Source organism: Humulus lupulus, chromosome 6 (genome assembly GCF_963169125.1).
Source record: "Humulus lupulus chromosome 6, drHumLupu1.1, whole genome shotgun sequence".
NCBI lineage: Eukaryota > Viridiplantae > Streptophyta > Magnoliopsida > Rosales > Cannabaceae > Humulus > Humulus lupulus.
In genome coordinates, this window is record NC_084798.1 from 152,655,679 (window position 1) to 152,665,297 (window position 9,619).

General features: G+C 35.1%; 1 non-coding gene across 1 annotated transcript; it reads right to left on the reverse strand.

Annotated features, from left to right (window-relative positions):
- Nucleotides 1-8,964: 8,964 nt before the first annotated feature.
- LOC133787566 (small nucleolar RNA R71) lies at nt 8,965-9,071 on the reverse strand. The gene has a single exon (XR_009872580.1). It is a non-coding gene; the product is annotated as a small nucleolar RNA R71 (small nucleolar RNA).
- Nucleotides 9,072-9,619: the final 548 nt, after the last annotated feature.

The following is a 9,619-nucleotide window of genomic DNA, read 5'->3' on the forward strand; positions in this document are numbered from 1 at the left end:
GCCCTCCTGGCACACTAATCAAGACCCTTAAGCCTCATTAGCGAATTTGGGTCGTTACAAAGGACATTATCGGTTGAGTTCTTTGAGAATATGTCATGTGATGCAACAAATTAAGAGAACCTATTCAAATTAAAGAGCATCAAGAGGAGACTCTTAAATGGTTGGTGAGCAACCTTTATTGCCTATAAGAAGTCAAAGGCTCAAAGATTTGGGATCAAATGAGAAGTGTTCTCCAATAGAGACAATATACCTTATAAAATGAAATATTAAGGAAGTTACATGGAAATATCCAATAGTACTTCAATTAGAAGATGATGCCAAACCTTTTAAAGAAGCTATGTCTTCAAGAGACTCCACTTTTTAGAAGGAGACAATAAATGATGAAATGGATTCAATTATGTCTAACCACAATTGGGAATTGGTTGACCTCCCAAAAGGGTCTAAACTAATTGGGTACAAATGGGTATTTAGAAGGACAAACCATACCGATGGCACCATACAAACATTTAAGGCTAGATTAGTAGCTAAGGGATTCAAGCAAAATGAGGGAATAAAGTACTTTGACACATATGCACCAGTAGCAAGAATCACTTCTATTACATTGTTATTAGTCTTATCATATATATATAACATTTATGTTCACCAAATGGATGTCAAAACGTCATTCCTAAATGGAGATCTCAATGAGGAGGTCTATATGGAACAACCAAAAGGTTTTATTCTTCAAGGAAATGAACATAAAGTGTGTAGACTTGTCAAATCATTATATGGTTTGAAACAAGCTCTAAAATAATGGCATTAGAAGTTTGATAAAGTCTTTGTTTCAAATAGGTTTAGACACAACAATGCAGGGAAGTACTTATACTATAAGACTTGTGATGACTATGTCATATTAGTGTGTCTTTATGTAGATGATATGTTGATTTTGAGTAATGACATAAAAGGAATAATAGAAACAAAGCAGTTTCTATCTTCTAACTTTAAGATGAAGGACCTTGGAGAGGTCAATACCATTCTAGGTATCAAAGTTAGAAGAAATAGTGGGGTTTTTGTATTGGGTCAAACTCATTATGTCGAGAAAGTGCTTGGCAAGTTTAATCATCTCAAAATTAAAGAGACAAATATACAATTTGATTCAAACATGAAGCTTGAAAAGAATGAAGGAAGATCAGTGGCTCAATTGGAATATGCAAGTGCGATAGGAAGCCTAATGTACGCCACTCATTGTACTAGAACAGGCATTGCAGATGCGATTAGTAAACTTAGAAGGTTTACTAGCAATCCAAGTCTCACGCATTGGAAGGCTATTGAAAGGATTCTTGGATATCTTAAGTGTACCAAAGAATATAGCCTTCAGTATTCAAATTTTCCTAGGATACTTGAAGGATATTCCAACGCTAGTTGGATATCGGGAGTGAGAGACAATCTCTCCACCACTGGTTATACTCTTGGTGGAGGTGCTCTATCTTGGGGCTCCAAGAAACAAACTTGTACATCACACTAAACCATGGAAGCGAAGTTTATAGTTCTAGTGACGACCGACAAAGAGGCCAAGTGGCTTAGGGATCTTATATTGGATATCCCTTTTATCGTGGATATGGTATCAACAACTTCGATACATTGTGATAGTCAAGCTACTCTCGCTAGGGCATATAATAGTGTGTACTATGGGAAGTCTAGACATATAAGTCTAAGATATTAATATGTGAGACAATTGATTCAAGATGGAATCATATCAATCTCATATGTTAAGACAAGTGAGAACTTAGTGGATCCATTTATAAAACCTCGTGTGAGATGGTTAGTAATATCAATTTCAAAAGGGGTGGGACTAAAACTCCTAGAGTGATAATGTAACGACCCAAATTTGCTAATAAGGCTTAAGAGCCTTGATTAGTGTGCCAAGAGGGCATTAATGGAATAATTGAGATTTAATGAGTAATTATATGTTTAATAATGTTTATATGATAATTGATTATATTATGTGGTAATATGATATGTGATATATGTGAGAACCACATTACTATGTGGACAAGTTCGCTGAGCACGACTCAAGACGATTCTAGGGTCAGATAGCGGGAAAAATCACAATGGGGTTTAAGATATGACTTTGGAGAAGTCGGGGATAATTTTAGATAGCAGGTAGCAATTTGGATTATCGGGTCGTGAAAATAAATATATGGAGATATATTTGAGGTTAGAATGTCTAGGAGGGAATATTGGGGGATTTTACCATTTTGGCCTCAGGGACGGTTTCGGCACCCCGAGTCTCGGGATTAACTTAATGTGTGAGATAGACTTAAGGAAGCCTTTGGAAGAAAAATACAAACCGACTTAAACTTAGCCTCAGCCCTCTCTCACGCTTAAGGAAAACAAAGGGAAGGAAAAAGAACACAGAAAACAGGGGAAACAAGTTGGGATTTCTGAGTTTGGTGGTGAGAATTTGGAGGTTTAGCTCAGGGGAAATCAAGGAACTGAAGCAGGGATTAAGGTAAGCATCTAACTCTATTTTCTGTGGTTGAATTCTGAGTTCTAGCTGGGTTTTAGTTAAGTGCTGAAACAAGTATGATTTTGATGTTCTAAGGCAGAATTAAGAGGGAAAACTTGGGAGCTTAGCTTGGCCATAGCTTGGTGAAGTGATTCTACAGCAAAGGTAAGTTTCAACTCCAAGTTTAGAGGTTTTAAATTGAGTTTGAGTGGCTGGTTTGAGTGTTTGTAGCACTTGGGTTTCAGAAATTGAAAGGAGGAGATTAGAGTGTGTTAGGCTGTGTTTTCTTGGGAATTATGTTGTTTAGATCATGCTAAAGAAGTTGGGAATTAATTGGTTAAGAGTTGGGAAGCTTTGGGATGGTTTAAGGTGAGGTTTCAGACTTAGAAATGGTGTAAAATCTGGGTTTGAAGGGGAGGGCCGCGGCTCTGTTCTAGAGCGCTGCGGCCCTAGCATGCAAAGAAGCCAAGGAGGCTCGCCCAAGGGGGCGTGCCGCGACGCCCAAGGAAAGGGCCGCGGCGCGTGTGTGGTTCAGTGTGGGAGTAGGTTCTGTTTTGGGGAAGGGCCACGGCTAGGCTTTGGGGGCCGCAGCCCTTGGTTACACACATGGATTTTTGAGGGTTTTAAGCACGGGAGAGTGGTCTAGTGTGCTCGGGTTTGGTTTCACCACCGTGCTTGGTGGAATTTGGAGTCTCGGGAGTTAGTTTTACAACTGGAAACCTATATTGGAGTATTATCGGAACACTATACTTTGGTTGTGGCTAGGTGATAAAAGCTTAGGCTCGGGAACGGATCGTGCTTGAGGGGCGTTGCTCATAATTTGATAACCGTACAGACTAAAGGTAAGAAAACTGCACCTGGTTTAATATATGTGACGGGACTAAGGGCTCCCTATTGTAGATGCTTGAAAAGATGGTATTAAGCCATGCAAGCCATTTAGTGAACCAACGGCCTAAGGGTGCCAAGGGTCTCACTAGCGCATAGGGCGCGGCTCGGACACTGGTAGCCGAGGACAACTTATTATGCACTGAGCTAGCGGGCCGGAGTCAGTGGGTTAAACAGAGGGTGCGGCCTAAGTCGTCGGCCTTGAATATTATGTGATATGAATGTTATATGTGATAGAATGTATCTTGTATTGGATTGTATATGCTGAATATTTGTTGTGGATTATCTGATGGGTATACATGCTTACTGAGCTATTTGTCTGTGATCATTGCTTGAGTTATCTATGATGTTTTCTTACTGGGCCTTGGCTCACAGGTGCTACATTGTGCAGGTAAAGGCAAGGGCAAGTTAGATCAGCCCTGACTGAAGAGCTCAGCGAGCAGAATGTGCATAGCCAGGTGATCGGCCACCACGGTTGAGGTCTAGGCAAGGACATGGAACCTGAAGACTGTCTATTTTGCCTTAGTATGGCTAGTGGTTACTCATGTACTTTTGGGAGTCTGTAAAGTTTCTTTAACTTCATTTTGTATGGGATCCCATGTTTACTACAATATAAATATAAGAAATGAGTTTTTGAGACCAAAACCTTTTTAACCTTATACCCTACATGTTTAGCGACACATTTTCAAATTAATGACTTGATTAGCAAGTCCTGCACCTTTATAAGTACACAGTGTAACGGTCTTGGCTATCCAGGGCGTTACAGATAAATTCACCAATGATGGCAACCCAACTCCAACCTTGTTAATCACAAGGAAAATAGTTCAATGGGTAAGAACAAGTCATTGATAAGTTGATTGGTTTAACACTAAAACTATTGTGAATTCCATCCAAGATGGTTAGTGTTGGTTGCTATTGTTGGTAACTAGTTTACCATATACGTAGCGAAAAACAAGGGGTGGTGGGCCCAAAGTTTTCAAAAAAAAAAATATTTAAAAAATCTTTAAATAATCAGATCCAAATATGCAAAACATTAATCAAAGAGAAAGAAAAAGATGAGGATTTACTAGTTGTAAAACGAGCAAGAATCCTCACTATCTTTTAGTACCTCCAACGAACATCCAATCCAAAGCAGTCTTGTGAATATTCAGACCAAGATCTTCCAAGATGTATTTGTACACCTCAAGATGTGTGTGGGCACATAGCGTAATAGTGAGAAATTTTCTGATTCACAAGATGTACTCAACTCATGAGATATTGGAATATTAGGTCTGAGACAGTTTTCAGGGATAGGAAAATATTACGTTATATTTTTCTCTCTCTGTGAAAAACTTAGAATTTTCTCTCTAGAATATTCTCTCACTTAAGCGTATCTTGAAACAATTTCTATATGATAGATTTATAAAAGAATTAATTTCTTTTAAAATTCAAAATTCAAATTATAAACTAATTATTAAATAAATAAAAGAAATATCAAGATCCAATCTAGGATCTTTGTTACACGCCAACTACAGTGCATTGCAGTTGGCGTGTAACACATCCCTGATTTCAAGGACGTGTTCCAACTACTTTTATTTAATAATTATTTATTCAAAAATATCTAAACCTGATAACTTATCTTTTGAAATAAATTAAAGAATAAATATCATTTCAAATTCAGATCCAATTTGAATTATCATAAATATATTTTCACATTATTTAAATATATAAAACTAATTCATTCAAAATTAATTATCTTAATTATTTAAATGCTATTTCAAAAATACCAATTTTATTTAAAAAATTATTTTTGAAAATTATATTAATTAATTTATTAATTTTGAAAATTAATGTATTAATTAATTAATTTATCTCAATTACATATTTGACTCTGAAGAACAAAATTCTTCCAAATATGTCATTTCCCTGATTTTTCTCAATTTAAACTGTTACCTTGAATAGTGTTGATAGAGCCATCTCGGGAACCTATGGACCTATAATTTCAAACTCAAATAAATTTAAATTATTAATTAAAACTCTTTAATATAATAACCTTAATTTATTAGTCTCAATATTATTCCACTAAATATTTGAGACTGCACTCTTGTAATTATAGACATTTATTTATTGAGTACTTTTAAGTATAAAAAGCATCAATCGATTTAATCATTACATACAATTCAATCCTCTATTAATGGTTCATAATTAAAGTAGGAATTAATTACTGTTTAACCTCTTTAATTATATCATGTGTCCTTAAGCACCATAAACTTTACTAGTGAAGGTTAATTCATAAACTAATCTATGAATTTGAGCTCAATAACCTTTCAGTTCCAAAAGCCAACCCTTAAGAGAACCATTATTCAATTCCTCTTGAAAAGGTATAGATTCCATATCTGTATATTATGTCCCCAGCCATTTACATCAATGAGTTCCCAAAACAAAAGTTTTCAGCCTGATCATTTTGACAAACCATAACGAGTGAATTAAAGAACTCATATAACATAAACATGAGTTCATAATAACTTAAGTATTAAGATCAATTTGTATATAACCATCTTATTGATATGATTAATTAATACTTACAAAGTAAATGGTATTATTAAGTATTAATAATATATTGGGTCACGTTCATGTATAACCACTTTACACAAATTACCTCCACTAAGATGTCCTACTACATCGATAATCTGGATCTAGATTACATGTATTCATAATACTAGTGAACTCTACTTACAGTATTTAATCCAAAGATTTCATATAACTTTGTTTTACTGCGAACTATTTAAATTTGTTCCCTACAATATTAATCATCTCATACCAATACAAGATTGTAGTCACAATAATGAACTTGGGAATTTTCTAAAATTCATATAATATTATTCTATCAATAATAATATGCAATAATTATATGCAAAAAATTCATTTCAATTATTTATTTCATAAAACATTGTTCAATACATATGCTTTATAGGGCATTAATCCCAACAGCTATCAAGTGCGGATTAAGACTAGGGCTTTTAGTGAAGTTCAGTTGAGTGCAACAAACATCTATAAAGGTAGCAAAGATAATGTAAGAACTTCACCTATGTGAACTTAGAGGTGGTGCCGCCTTTCATGGGAGTTGGAGTTTCTCCCCGAAAAGTTCATGAAAGGATGAGCACATGGCCATATGAGTGCTAAACGAGAAAATTGGGAAAATGAATGATCAAGTGGAGGTGTGTGAGGTATCATTGATTTTATCATAAGGAATACTTGGTTCAAGCTTTTAAGCAACCAATGATTTCAATAAGACTTTGTGGTATTTTCACTTGGGAAAAGTTCAAGTCGAAATGCACTTTATTTTGAGCTAGAGGTAAAAGTTTGTATTTAACCAAGTGGAGGAATGTTGGGATTGGTTAAAATACAAATACCAAGTGTTCTTACACAAGCTAGGTGTAAAACTCTTAATGATTTCACATAGTGAAAATGTGAAAATTGAGTTTCTATTGTAGGCATTTAAAAATTGTATTTTGATAACTTAATTTTAGTGTCGTTTTAGAATGTGTTTTTGTGGTAATCTTGAGTCTTTATGTATGTTTTGTGCAAGATTGCGCTTTTGTTTGTCTTTGTTGTAGGTTGGTGCGGTGAATCATGAGAAAAATGTAAAAAAAAAAAAAAGAGAAAATGGTGGAAAAACGAAGCTCTTGGTGGTTGTTCGACTCAAAATGATGCTAAGGACAAGTAAAAGTCAGTTTGTGATAAAGAAACGAGGTTGAAAGACTGAATTTGAGAAATAAAGAAATTAGGGCAGCGACTTGAGCTTATAAGTCATGACTCTAGGCAAGTCAGAATCACAAGGATGCTGAAAGGAATTAGTGTCGCGACTTGCCCTTATAAGTCGCGGCACAAGGGGAACTTAGAGGCTAAGCAAGGGGACATTCTGGACACGGGCCGCAACTTGAGATGCCTAAGTCGCAGCGCCTGAAGACTTATATAGACTCGGAATGCTTCAAAAATTGACACGGGCCGCGACCTAAAGAATTCCAAGTCGCGGCCTGCATATGAAAAACAAAGCCTTTGTAATTTTTTACTATAAATTCAGAGTTAGGGTTTAACTAGGTCATTAGGTCAGATTTTAATTACGTTTTTTAGAGACTAATTTTGATTCTTAGACTAGTTGTTCTGCATTTTTATATTTTTCTTTCTTCTTCAATTTTTTGAATCTTATATTCTTGAATTATTATTTTGATGATTTAGTCATGTCTGATATGAACTAAACATTTTTATCTAGGGTCTAATGTAGTCACTTGGATTTCTATCTAATTTAATTATGATGTTCTATTGATTTTTCTTCTCTATTCTAATCTATATAATGTGTGTCTACTACTAGTAAATATCTGATCAATATTTTCTTGATTTGTGATTTTGATTCAAAATTTGAAAGAAGAGAATTGAATATGCTATCATTATATAGACATAGGTTGCATATTGGACGAAAGTACATGTATGGCTTGTGTAGTAATAAGTTTTCTATGCTTAATGCCTGCTATATGTTTAAGTTTATCACAGAGATGTAGAAAACCTGCATATAGGATGAGATCTTATATCTTGAAAAAGAATAGGAATCGATTTATGTTAACATGCTATTAGAATGGAAAGAAAGAAATTTAGAACTGATTAATAAAATTAGTAGAATGAAAAGTTTATGAAATTAACACCCTAGGTCTTTTTAATATTGATTATCATCTTTTGATTAGTTATTTTTGTTCATAGTTATTTACATTTTTAAAATTAAATTCATTCATCTAAAATTTGTTGCCAAATAAAAATCAAAGAACAATTATTGGTACTTGGTAAATAGTCTTTGTGGGAACAATACTCTATTTATCATCTATATTACTTGAATCGATTGTATGCACTTGCGTATATATATATATATATAAAAATTCATGATCAAGTTTTTGGCGCCGTTGACTGGGGACTTAATTTCCAATATCAAAGTTAATTGTTGTTTGAATAAATTTTGTTTTTTTTTTGTTTATTATTGTTTTACACTTATCTGGATCAAGGCTATTGTTTGTTTCAGGAATTATTGGTGTATGCGGGGTAGTAGACAAAAGGCACTCATACTGATAGACCTTGAAATTGAGAGAACATGCAGAGAAAATCGCAAGATAAAGAAAAGGTTGGATTTCACCATGGCTGAGAACGCAAATAATGTTGTCAACAACAATGCAAATATGGGTAATGCAACTGAAGCTGATCCACCATTAAGAAGTTATGTACTCCCTACTGATATTGGTATACATTCAAGCATTCGTCCTCCTACTGTTGAAGCAAATAATTTTGAGATAAAATCCTTAATTATTCAGATGGTACAAAATTGTGTACAATTTGGGGGGTTACCAAATGAGGATCCAAATCTCCACATCACAAACTTTTTAGAGTTGTGTGCAACATTCAAAATGAATGGGGTGAGTAATGACGCTGTAAGATTAAGATTATTCCCATTTTCACTAAGGGACATGGCTAAAAGTTGGTTGAATTCATTACAAGGAAACTCTATAGTTACTTGGGAAGATTTGGCTCAGAAATTCCTTGGTAAATATTTTCCTCCTAGCAAGTCAGCCAGAATAAGAGGAGAGATTAATAACTTCCATCAATTGGATTGGGAGTCTTTATATGATGCATGGGAATGATTTATAGAGTTGCAAAGGAAATTCCCACATCATGGAATAGAAAAGTGGCTGCGGGTTCATACATTTTACAATGGTTTGGGGGGAAATGCAAGGACAATTATAGATGCAGCGTCGGGAAGAGCGTTTATGAGAAAAAGCGCTAATAAAGCATATGAATTATTGGAAGAGATGGCCATGAATAACTATAATTGGCCTATTGAGCGTGAGAATAAGAAAGTAGCAGGAGTCTTAGAAGTTGATCCAATTGCGCTATTGACCGCTCAAGTGGCATCTCTAACCAAGCAATTGCAGCAGACTAATCTCGCTGCACAAGCAATGCAAGTACAGAATGTCGTGAGTTGTGAGATTTGTGGGGGACCACATTCTTATGAATAATGCCCGAGCCCAGCTATTTGCTCAACAAATGTGAATAATATGCCTTTGGAACAGGCACAGGTTATTGGTAACTTTTCAAGACTTGCACCCAACACTTACTCCAATTCCTATACTCTTGCTTGGAAAAATCACCATAATCTGTCTTGGAAAAATAATCAAGGGTTACAACCGCCGTATCCACAATACCCACCTCAACAACCCCCTCATCGAC